Genomic DNA, 13,652 nt, shown 5'->3' on the forward strand with positions numbered 1-13,652 from the left:
TACATGTAATATAATCATGAATTTATCTCTCTAATTAGCTCTATAGGCCTTGGAAAAATGAAAACTGACGCTACTTGATTCTTGCTCACACCCATGAAGACTCCTTCCTGCCACAACATTGTGATGTCATTCATCTTTGGTCTTATTTTGTAGGTGGCTTAGTTTCTAACTAAAACCATGATGGCCTCTGAGAAAACACAGTTTCAGTCTAATCTGCTTTCTTCCATTCTCCCTGTTTTTCTCTACCTCTGCAACATAACCTTTAAACAGTATCTTTAAATGATTCTAAGGAAGTATCCAATGCTGCAGCTACCTGTAACACTGAGTGACTGTCATCCAGAAATAAAAGTTTGCATGTTACTCACATAGTGTTTGGGTTGTCATCATTGGCATTTGTTCCTTACTCTCAATGCTTGCTTTCTTCTAAGAGTAACTTTGGAAAACAACAGAAATATTTTTTCTTTTAATACAGATGCATCCTTTAAAGCTCTGCTTACCTCTACTATTATAACACAACAGCATTATAGGACTTGATTTTGAAATTTCCATTTCAAATAGACATGCTAATTTTTAAAAGAAAGTAAAAAAATGTTTTAATGGTGAAATAACTGGAAGGTAATTGCAAAATTAATAGTAATAATACTGTTGCTTTTTTCTTTCTAACATTTTCCTTGCAATTCTATCGGACTCCAAACTCATTAACATTACCATCATAGCATTTATTTTAGGGCAAAGAATGCTTTTATGTCAAAATCACATCAAAATGATCTTCACCAGCTGACTCTCATTTCACACAATGTTAAAATGGGCATATAAATAGAAGATGAAAATAAATAAAATATGTTAAGAACAGCTTTCTCTTAAAATGTGTGCCTGCAGATACAAGTAACTTATAACCAATATATTTTGATAAGCTAAAATAAATAAATATTCTATAAACAATCTTAATATATAATATATGAACTTTTAGTGTTAATTTTTTCCTATGGCCCACAAATAGCAAAAACTGATACTAGTCTTTTATTTCACCCAACTAATCTTTGAATACTAGAAATGAACACATAGCCTTAACATAAAATGTGAAGAACTCTGCATACATTCAAAATTTTTTCAGTTAAATATATAATAACTTGGAGAGAGTAGCCACTGTAAATTCACAGTGCATTATACAATGAAAATGATTATTCCCTACTGTTTTGGAAGAAATAAGGTTGTAAACACATATGCCATGTCATGGCAAAATGCTGAACACAGTGAGGAAATACAATTTTTAAATTGTTTCATTAAGTCTTCTATTCCCAAAGCTAATTCTGCCTTGATCTGAAGTATAATATATGAAAATATATGGAGAGTGTGAAAAATGTGTAATGCAAGAAATCTATACATTTCCATTTGCTTAAAATGAATAAAATCATTACTTTTTTTAATATAGGTTTTGTATAAAAAATAGCCTTAAACAAAAACAACTAGGGACAAATTTAAGCTTTTTTCATGTGAATATTAACTGAAGTATATATTTGCCAGTGTACTAGTTTTCTATTGCTGCATAACAAATTATCAAAAATTTGAAACTTAAAACAACATACTTTTATGATTTCAGAGCTTCTGTGTCCCTACAGCTTATCTGGATCCTCTGCATAGGGTCTCACAAGGCTGCGTTCAAGATGCTGACCAAAGCTACTTTTTCGTCTAGAGATTTAATTGGAGAAGAATCCTTTTACAAGCTATGACTCAGGGCCCTGGATTCTTGCTGTACACTGTCAGCTCCTAGCAGTCACCCACAGTTCCTTGTCATGTGGCCCTTTTCACAGGCAGTTCACAACATGGCAACTAACTTATTTAAGGCCAGGAGAAGGATGGAAGACTGCTAGCAAGACAGAGTCTTATAAAATGTAATGTAATCATGAGAATGACATCCAATTTGTCATAATCCATGCGTCACAGATGAGGACATTATAAAAGGCATGAATGCCAGAAAGTGGGAAATATTGGGAGTCACCTCAAGGGTTTCTCTCCCACTGCAATTAGCAAAATAATGCAGACATTTCCAGAATAAACAGAAGTAGGTAAAGCAATAATTAGAAAGAAAGTGTTCACAATATAAAAAGTGCTAGCTAAACAGGTCCTATGATATAATGCTGTTCTGTCTACTTCTCTTTCAAATCATGCCACTGGCTTCCGTGAAATGGCCAATCATGGGTCAGAGGTTGTACTGCTAAATTTAGGAGCTGATTTTATTTGTTTAGTCACTTGATTTATAGATAGAGAGCTAGATAGAAACAGACAGAAGAAGAGAGATAGACAAGCTTGCCTTCAGACTACCATGTTGTGGTAGACTAGTGCAATAATTCCTGCTAATTTGTTCATGTCTCACTGCATGCCTATCCTTTTGGAAATTACCATCCTACATGGATTTTATGCTTGGCCATATTAAATACAACTTTCTTTGACCAATGGCACAGTAGCAAATATGTCACTTGCAGAGGCCTGAATGATAATTAAGCATCGAGGCTTGCTTTCTCTCCATCTTGAAGTTTGTCATGACAACTTTAACAAGCCTGAACCAGCCTACTGGATATTAAGAGACCCATAGCCCACTTGCACGTATTGTTCCAGCCAATAATCAATCCCTTAAAAGAAGATCTGCCTACTTAATCAGTAGCTGAATGCAGACACAAGAGTAGATCCAGGTTAAATCATGAGAACCTTCCTGCTGAGCCCAACCAAAAATGGATGATACACAGAATCATGAGCTGAAAAACATGTTGAAATCAATTAGGTTTTGTGGTTGTTTGTTAAGCAGAAAAATATGGCCAATAAACATACCTACATATTATTATATCTAATATGTATAGGCGTACATATATGTATGTGTATGTATACATACACACATGTGCATATGCATAAAATCCAAGGTCCATAGATATTACTGAATATTGATTGTATATCAGAAGGAAGCTAAAGAAAGTCGATATATCCTCATAAATACTCCCTGTATGACTAAACTGTAACTTCCTTTTTTTTTCTTTTTTAGCAGCAAAATGACTGTTAGGAGTATGCCCAGCAAAGACTATTCCTGAACAAAAAAAAATTTTGAAATTGTTTTTTATGAATTATTTCCTCTTTTTGTCAAGAAAAGTATTTGCTGTTACTTGATTACAGTGAACAAGTCTGTAATCAAACGAATTCTAAGAAGAATTACATTACTTCAGTCACTTTTAGTAATCAGGACATTACAGCTGCATTCACGGTTCATAAGAAAACAAAAATTCAATTAGTTATATTGTAGAAGGGAATACAGATGGAGATATTTTTAAAAGTTGCATATATCCAAGAAAGAAAAGTTGCTGGGTTTTTTTATGAGAAAAGGAGCTAAAATGTCTCTCTGCACTCTGCTGGAAAAAGTTTCTACTTTATTTCTTATATTGACTAACTAAAAGCAAAGAGGTTTTTGGAGCATTTTTGAAGGATGTTCTCAAAATAGAGAAGAGAATTTAGAAAGTTTTGCATATCATAAAAATATTGTTCTATGCCAGTTAACTGACTTTGGGATTTAAATAAATCTGGACTCATTAAATTTAATCTTTTATTGTTATTATTTTTAAAAATATTTCACTTTGTATTAATAATTTTAACTACTCTCTGTGTATTCATCAATAAAATATCTAGATGATAAGTGAAAAATTTAATTAACAGGACATTTAAATGGCAAGCATATAAATATAATGATCCATATATAAATACCTAAAGATATTTTTTGTTCTAGTAATATCAGCTCTCATATTTATTTAAAGATCAAAAAGGCATTGGAAACTATAAAGTGATTAAAATATCCCCTACTTTTGAATAATCAACAAGTCCCAAAGTTCCTGTTTCCTGACTATTCCTTGAAGCTATTTTTCTTTTTCTTCTCAGGTCTCTGCCACTAAGTTAGTTCTGGTTCTCTTTGCATTTTGCCTGGATCACTGCACTGGCTTTTTAAATTGTCTCCTTTCTTCATCTCTTGTTGTTTTCTAATCTTTGAACATCACAGTCTAGCAATATAAAATTACTAGTAGTTGGTTGAATGCACTATTTTGTCTCATTTGTCCGTGCATATTTATGTATTAAAATGTCCTTATCATTCTCTGTATGAATACCTATCATCTTCAAAAACATGGACTAGATATTTCCTCCAATTATATTAAATGGTCTCAATGACTTAATCATTTCTCATGTCTTCCACATGTGTTTATCATCCACATTTCTATGTTTGTATCTTGTGCAAATTTTTATTACAATATTTAGCGTTCTACATCAAAATTATTTTATAATTTTTAAATCTTAAATAAATGTCTGTTATATCTAACACATTATGTGGAATTTGTTTTTATATTTGTCAGTGTTCACAGAGACTTTATATTCTTTGAGAAAAAAAATTGTTTTATGTATCTTTTTTCTTAATCTCTAGCACTTACAACAGTATCTACCTTTAAGAATATATTCAAAAAAATGTTTGTTACATGGCTTCTGAGAAAACAACAAATTAGCCATTTAACCTGAATATTTTGAAGCTTATGGATGAAGAATATTTTCATGATGGAAACAACATGAGGTAAATTAGCAGCAGAGATTCATCTGGAAGTATGATATATTGTTTAAAAAAACTTTTTGAAGTCATTTCTGTCCAAATATAAAATATTATGTGATTTATCTCTTTTTTCTCAAAATACAATTCTAATCAATAAAAAACGTTATATTTTCAAGTACAAAATAAAGTTCAATGTATCTGTTACCCATTTTATTTATTTTATTATTTTTTATTGATACACAATAGATGTACCTATTTCAGGGATACCTGTGATAATACCCATTTTAATGCTTAGTGAAGCTGTCACATTTAAATATGTTTTCAGCCCAAAGTTTTCTTTTATTTTGATAATGAATGTAACATGTTATTTAAAAATAACTGCTTTTAGATATTCTTAACAACTTAGAACTTTTGTTCTGTCTTTCTAGGTTGTTATATAAAGAAAAAAATATTTTATTTAAAGAGAATTCTGGGAAAATGGCAAGCAGGAAACACAGGGAATCTGTCTTCCCACCTAGATAACAATTGAACTGGTAGAATCTGTCTGATGTACTATTTTGGAACTCTGGAGTTTACTGAAGGCTTGCAACTTCTAGGGGGAGGCTTGGACAGCAAGTTTGGTTTAATTTCAGTCAGTCACAGCTTTTAGCACAATAGTGACTACCTCCACCTCCAGCCACATGGCAGGCAGCTGTGTACCTGTTCCTGGAGCAGCTTGCATGTAGTTTGTAGGACCAAGGGTGGGCAAAATATACCATTTAAGTTTACACACCTCAACACAGAGCCAGCCTAAAGCAGTAACAAATAACAATAATAAAGAGCAAACCCTGAAGAAAGGGGGTAATCTAATTTCAAGAGGTAACCACATTGTAAATTCAAATCTTCGATTTCAAACAAAAAAGTCACAAAGCATACACAGAAACAAAAATTATGGCCCACTCAAACAAAAAACAAAAGAAACAAAACAAAAACTATCTCTGAAGAAAGGCCTCATAACAGATCTACTAGACGATGATTTTAAAAAACCTTAAAGATATTCAAAGACCTAAATAAAGAAATGGAAGAAGTCAAGAAAACAGTGTATGGGCAAAATGAGATGTCAATAAAAAGATAGAAAACCAATAAAGATACACACAAGAATTCTGGAGCTGAAACATATAATAATGCAAATGAAAAAAAATATTAAAGGTATCTTAAAATCGTTTAATCAGGCAGAACAAAGAAGCAGCAAATTTGGAGACAGAACAATGGTAATTATCAAGTCTAAGGAACAGGAAGAAAAAATAGAGGAAAAGTGAGCAAAGCCAAAAAACCTGTAGGACACCATCACCTTGACCAACATATGTATTGCGGGTATAGCAAATGTACAAAAGAAAGGAAATGGGGGAAGAGAGAATATTTGAAGAAATAATGATTGAAAATTTCCCATATTTAACACAAGATATGAACATAAACATCCAAAAAGCTTAACAAACTCCAAATAAGATGCACTCAAAGATACACACATGAATATATGTTATAATCAAACTTTCAAAAGACAAAAAAAAAAAAAGAATCTTCAGAGGAACAAAAGGCAAATAAGTCATTAAGCACTCTTCACAATAGTAAAGTCATGGAATCAACCCATGTGTCCAACAGCGGATGATTGGATTTAAAAATATGGTATATATACATATTTTAAATGTATAGACAGTAAATAGATAGTACTGTCTAGTTTCTTTCATTCTAGTAAGTGAACCCAGACAGTAACTTGAAGTCATATGCAAAATAAAGATCTGAGTAAAGACAATACATGGTAAATACGTAAACACTTTAAAAATCTAGTACTATTATAACAACAGTCTGTAAATCCACTTTTTGTTCTCTACTCAACAGAAAGTCACTAATCTATCTTTAAAAAATAATTATTAGTTTAAAAGCTGGTGTTATTTTAACTTTTGTTTGTAATTCTACATTTTGTTTTCTACGTAAGAGGCTAATGAATTATAAAAATATTAATTTATGTTTTTAAACACATTATGTAAAGATATAATTTTGTGACATCAACAAGTGAAAGGAATGGGAACAAAGAATTTAAAGGATCAGTGTTTCTGTATGTCATTAAAATTCAGCTGGTAAATCTAAGTTAGTATATAACTTAAGGATATTATATATAATCTATAAGATAACTATAGTGAATATGGATATAAAATATTCACAAAAGGAAATAAGAAAATAATGTAAGGATTTGTATTGCAAAAATAAACACAAAACGAAATAAAAATGCAGAAAATGAGGAACAAGAAAGCTATAAGGTACATAGAAAACCAATAGCAAAATGACAGAAATAAATTCTTCCTTATCAGTCAACTATAAAAAGGAAGGGGATTTTGACACAAGCTATAACATAGATGAACCTTGAAGACATTATGCTAAGTGAAGTAAGTCAGTCACAAAAAGCCAAATACTGTATGATTTCATTTATGTGGGGTAACCAGAGTAGTGAAAATCATGAAGACACATAGTAGAGTGGTGATTGCAGGGGTTGAGGAAGTGGGGAATAGGAAGTTATTTTTTAATAGAGTTAACTAGGGTTTCAGTTTTGCAAGATGAAAAGAGTTCTGAAGATGAATGGATGGTGGGTTGTACAATATGAGTGTACTTAATTTCACAAAAACATACACTTAAAATGGTTAAGATGATAAATTTTATGTTATGTATATTTCATCACAATTAAACAATCCCACTACTAGGTATATATATTTTTAAAAGGGCATCAGTATATCAAAGAGATACCTGCATGTTTACTGTAGCACTATTCACAACAGCCAAGATTTGGAATCAACCTAAGTGTCCAAGAACAGATGAATGGATAAAGAAAAAGTGGTTCATATACACGAGGAATATTATTCAGCCATAAAAAGAGTAAGATTGAGTCATTTGCAACATGGATGGAACTGCAGGACATTATATTAAGTGGAATAATCCAAGCACAGAAAGACAAATTTTGCATGTTGTCACCCATATGAGGGACCTAAAAATTAAAGCAATTGAATTCATCAGAGAGCAGAATGATAGTTACCAGAGGATAGGAAGGAAAGCACAGAAAGGGGAAAGTGGAGATGGTTAGTTGGTGCAGAAATATAGTTGATTAGAATGAATAATATCTAGTATTTGATAGCACAACAGGGTAACATGATCAACAACAATTTATTGTTTACTTTACTATTATTGTTATTATTATTTCGGAGACAGAGTCTCACTCTGTCGCCCAGGCTGGAGTGCAGTGGTGCAATCTCGGCTCACTGCAACCTCTGCCTCTAGGGCTCAAGCACTTCTCCTGCCTCAGCCTCCCGGGTAGCATTTTAAAATGTGTGCTATATAAATTAACATAGCAGTACTTTTGAAATTAGCACATTATTCATATGTGAGTCATTAGGAGCAATTTCCAGGAGTTTTTTCTTCAGTACATTACACTTTATATACTAGTTTAAAAAACACTGTTTTTTCATTCACTGTCATTCATTTAACATTCACTGTCACATGCTTTTTTCAATAAAATATATAATTCTAGAGAGGTTCTACATTTTGTGAATGATATAGTGTATTTTTAAATTTTTACATCAGTTCAGCCGGGTGTGGTGGTTCATGCCTGTAATCCCAGAACTTTGGGAGGCGGAGGCAGGCAGATCACCTGAGGTCATGAATTAGAGACCAGCCTGGCCAACACAGTGAAACCCTATCTCTACAAAAAAACAAAAAACAATTAGCTGGCCTTGGTGGCGGGCGCCTCTGTATTCCCAGCTGCTCTGGAGACTGAGGTATGAAAATCACTTGAACCCAGCAGGCGGAGGTTGCATTGGGCCGAGACTGCGCCATTGCGCTCCAGCCTGGGTGACAGACGGAGACTTCGTTTCAAAAAAAAGAAAAAATAATAATTTACATCAGTTCAGAAAGTTTCTATGATATAAATCTAATAGCACAATGATTAAGCCTCAATTAGATTCATTTTTCCTACATCCTCTATGTATTAAACATTTGGGCCTCTTTTGAGATGTACCAGGAGACTACTTTATTAATGAGGACAGAAATGTTTCCAAAGCCACAGTTAAGCCCTGACTTCAAGAGATTTTAGAAAATTAACCAAAATAAATTAATAAACTTACTTTTTCAATTACCATAAGTTTACATTTCTTGGACTATGCTAATGAAATAAATTAATAATATAATCATACATTTGACACTTCCTTTTTTATTATTATTATACTTTAAGTTCTGGGGTACATGTGCAAAATATGCAGGTTTGTTACATAGGTATACATGTGCCATGGTGGTTTGCTGCACCCATCAACCCGTCATCTACATTAGGTATTTCTCCCAATGCTATCCCTCCCCTAGCCCTATGTGATAGCCTTATTTGCCCTATCATTTTCTTCGTATTATTTTATGTTGTCTTGCTTTCCTTTTTCTCTGACTCCAAATATTCAAATACATTTTCCTTCAGAAATTCCACTATTATAAACAAATCTGTGAATTTCACATTTTCTGACTTTTTAAAAATACTTTTTAATTTTAATTTTTTATTTTTATAGATTTAGGGGTTACAAGTGCACTTGTGTTCTATGGATATATTGTGTGGAGGTTAAGTTTGGGCTTTTAGTATACCCATCACCCAAATAGTATATATCGTACCCAATAGTTAGTATTTTAATTTTCACCACACTCCTACACTCCTACCTTTTGCTGTCTTCAGAGTCTACTATTCCACTCTGTATGTCTGTATGCACCCATTGTTTAACTCCCCCTTGTAAATAAAAACATGCAATTTTTTCCCTTTCTGTTTCTGAATGATTTCACTAAGTATAATGACTCTAGCATCATCCATGTTGATGGCAAAAGACATGATTTTATTCTTTTTATAACTCAGTAGTATTCACGGCATATAATATATATATACATATATGTATATATATTTGTGTATATGTATGGGTGTGTGTATATATATGTATGTGTATATATATGCATATATATATACATATATATATAAAACATTTTCTTTATCTAATCATTCATTCATTCATGGACATTTAGGTTGATTCCATTACTTTGTTATTGTGAATATACTTTGTTTTCCTGATATAATTATTTCTTTTCCTTTGGGTAGATACCCAGTAGATATCCAGTTACTGGACTTAAGGGTAGTTCTATATTTAGTTCTTTCAGAAATCTCCATACTCTGTGGCCTATAGGTTGTACTAATTTACATTCCCACTGACAGTGTATAAACATTCCCATTTCTCCACATCCTCACTAACGTGTGTTTTTTTTAACTTTTTAATAATAGCGATTCTGACTGGTATAGATGGTATATCATTGTGGTTTTAATTTGTATTTCTCCGGTGATTAGTGATGTTGCACATTTTTTCATATGCTTATTGACCACTTTTATGTCTTTTGAGAAGTGTCTGTTCATTATACTTTGCCCACTTTCTAATGAGGTAATTTGTATTTTTTCTTGTTGAGTTGTTTGAGTTCTTGTAGATTCTGGATAATAGTTTTTTGTTGGATTAATAATTTGAAAATGTATTCTCTCATTCTGTAGGCTGTGTCTTTACTCTGTTTTTTTTTTTTTTTCAGTGCAGAAGCTTTTTAGTTTAATTAAGTCCTGTTTGTTTATTTTTGTTTTTGTTGTGTTTCCTTTTGATAACTTAGACATAATTTTTTTTTGCCTAGAGTAATGTCTAAATAATTTTTCCTAGGTTTTCTTTCAGGGTGTTTACATTTTCAGGTCTTACATTTAAATCTTTCATCTATCTTGAGTTAACTTTTGTATCTGGTGAGAAACAGGGCTCCAGTTTCATTCTTCTGCATTTTACTCTCCAATTTTCCAAGCACCATTTATTGATTAGGGTGTTCTTTCCCCAGTGTATATTTTTGTTAACTTTGTCAAATATCAGTTGGTTGAAAGTATGTGGCTCCATTTCTTTGTTCTCCATTTTATCCAATTTTCTATGTGTCTATTTTTATATCTGTATGCTACACAACACACATTATAGTCACATTATTAGGGAGGGAAAATCCCATCCAAATTAAAGCAAATTCAAAACTGAGGAGACATAGCTTATCCAGATGAGAAGCAATCAGAAAAACAATTCTGGAAGTATTTTTTTTTAAAGAGTAATACAACACCTCCAAAGGATCACACTAATTCTCCAGCAATGAATCCTAATACTAAAGAATTCAAAATATTGATTCTAAAGCTCTATGAAATCCATTATAAATTTGATAACTAACATAAATAAATCCAAAAATCAATTTGGGATTTGAAAGAAGAGATAGACATTATTTTAAAAAACCAAACAGAACCTCTAGAAATGAAAACTTCCTTGAAGGAATTAGAATATTTTACTTTTAAAAACATTGTAGGTGGGCGCAGTGGCTCACGCCTATAATCCCAGCACTTTGGGAGGCCAAGGTGGGTGGATCATGGGAGGTTGGGAGTTCATGACCAGCCTGGCCAAAATGGTGAAACCCCATCTCTACTAAAAATACAAAAATTAGCTGGGTGGGTGGTGCGCACCTATAATCCCAGATACTTGGGAAGCTGAGGTGGGAGAATTGCTTGAACTCAGCAAGTGGAGGTTGCAGTGAGCCGAGATTGTACCATTGCACTCCAGGCTGGGCAACAGCGTGAGATGCCATTTCAAAAAAAATTTAATAATTACGGTCAAATAATACTTTAATATACTTCTGGGGTACACATGATGTTTTTGTATAGGTATCCAATGCGTAATGATCAAATCAGGGTAACTGAGGCATCTGTCACCTTAAGCATTTGTCATTTCTTTGTGTTAGGCACATTCCAATGCCACTCTTCTAGTTTTTTTTAAAAATAGATAATAAATTATTTTTTTCTTTCATTATTATATACTAGATTTCCATTCTTTAACCTAATGACAGTGTAATTCTTTACATATATTTGTTCAATTTTTAATATTTGCCTACAAATATATAAGTACTTTTCCTTTTTATCTTCACATAGTATCATTTCTTCAAAGCTTGAAGAACTTCTTTTAGCATTCCTTACAGTTCAAATCTGCTAAAAAAAGATCAATATTTGTCTAAAAATATATTTCCTTTATTTTTTAAGGAACATTTTTGGGGTATAGAATTTTCGACTGACAGTTTTCCTTTCCTTCTAGTCCTTTAGAATTACTACATTGTCTTTTGAGTTTGATAATTTTTCATAAGAAGGTGCTAAAATTCCTATTGTTTCTTTTACATAAAGTAGATATTAAAATAAATAATATTTACCCTCAGAAAAGGAATGCCCTTTCTTCTGTGGTTTACTAGTTTAAGGAGATGATTTTCTCTAATCCGTGGTTAACCTTCTGTTCAATAGACTAGGCATATAGCTTTTATTAAATTTAGTTTACTGAATAATTTTAAAATGCTTGTTTTACATTAATAGGGAGAGAGGAAATCTAGAGCAGACATTGGGACAACAGTCTTCTTGAGGGCTCAAAAGCTGAGGAACAACCAGTGAGACCCAAGCCACCTACCCTTTCCATCAGTGAGTCTGTCACACTCCAGGAACTCCCATTCTCTACGCCCTACCACGTTCAGGAAAAGAAAGAATTGGATTTTAGAAGTAACATTATTGAAAGCTGGGAGGGGATAGTGGAATTTGAATTGTTAGTGGTTAATTTGAGTGAATCAGAGGTGGTATTTTTAGTCCCTTCCTCTACCTCAATAGTCATTGTGTCAGTCCTGATGTAACTGTTCCTTTTGCCTACTCCCCAGAGTACATAATCTTTAACTTTTCCCTTGGACCTCTTATTTCCTTAGAACTCAACCTAAAACATTCTTTCTCTAGAATATCTTCCTCAATTAATCTTTAGTGTACTAATGTCTCTTGCTCAACTTTTATCAATTTAACTCTGCAAGTTATAAATATGAGCATATACTATATGTGTCCTACATCATGTATCGGGTCACCTACACCCCTTCTAAAAATTCACTATGTGATGTTTCAAGTCAAATGTACTATTTAAGTTTCTGTCATTGAGATGGCTCTACTGGAAAACATAGGTTTGGTGAGAGAGTTTAAGATAAATTTCCTTATTTCTTTTCTTTAACATTTATTTTATTCTCTTTTTAGGTGTGGGTGGTGATGGTGGTGAAGGTAGGGGAATATCAAACAAATCAGACAGTTCTATAACATCTCCAATCGAATGTATTTCTAAATAATATTTTAAATTGTGAAAATAAATCAGTTTGTATATTTAAGAGAAACTGCCTTTAAACTTTATACAGATGTATGTAAGAAAAACATTTTATTTAATTGAATCTAAAAGACAGATTTTCAGTAAAAAGAAACAAAAAAATTTATTGCATTAGAATTCCATGCTCTGAGGTTAACATGATCACTTTTCTGCAACAAATGTACAGACTGGTGAGTAGGTCTTTTTGTGGCCTTGGAATTGATAACTAGGAACCAGAATTGTGGACGAGGAGACTTAAGTATCATGTTTTCTGAGGAGAGCTGAGAATATATGAAGCCAAACACTCCTACAGGATTATTTGAGGAAACTATCACTCCTGTCCTACCATGAACCCAAAGATGCCCTTAAGTGTGGAGAAAGAGATTTGATCAAGATGGTTGAAGGCAGTGACTAGGAAAAACATAAAACATTTCAAGTTTCTAGCCCAAGTTTAGATTTAATAAAATGGTTGCACTAGGATGGAAGTTTTCATGATCCTTTTTGAAAAGGCTCTTGTGAAAGTCATGATTCTCAGCAGTGCAATGTCATGTACCTACAAGCTAGGATTCCATATCAAGAGTAACTTTCATGCAGAATCAATATTTGGAAAATGGAAGCTTTGAAGCTTCTGTCACACTAATGTAGGGAACATAAAAAATGAGTTATTAGGCCATGTAATAATAGTCACATCTGAAAATTTTAAATATTATTGACATATTCTTGAATTCTAACTATGAAAACTATGCAATATTATACAGCTGGGCGTGCTGGCTCACGCCTGTAATCCTAGCACTTTGGGAGGCCCAGGTGGGAGGACTGCTTGAGGCCAGGAATTCAAG

The 13,652-nt window shown here is 32.6% G+C and overlaps 1 long non-coding RNA gene across 4 annotated transcripts in view; it reads right to left on the minus strand.

Moving 5' to 3' along the window:
• Positions 1-13,652, minus strand: part of LOC134761414 (uncharacterized) — a 127,657-nt gene that overhangs the window by 50,756 nt on the left and 63,249 nt on the right. For 2 of the 4 annotated variants that reach the window (XR_010140004.1, XR_010140002.1), the window contains 2 exons: positions 2,652-2,753; positions 366-433 (listed from right to left, as the gene is read on the minus strand). This is a non-coding gene — a long non-coding RNA (uncharacterized LOC134761414). The remainder of the gene's footprint in view (positions 1-365; positions 434-2,651; positions 2,754-13,652) is intronic. The other 2 variants (XR_010140005.1, XR_010140003.1) reach the window with 1 other exon arrangement.

The sequence above is a fragment of the Pongo abelii genome, chromosome 4 (genome assembly GCF_028885655.2).
Source record: "Pongo abelii isolate AG06213 chromosome 4, NHGRI_mPonAbe1-v2.0_pri, whole genome shotgun sequence".
Taxonomy (NCBI): domain Eukaryota; kingdom Metazoa; phylum Chordata; class Mammalia; order Primates; family Hominidae; genus Pongo; species Pongo abelii.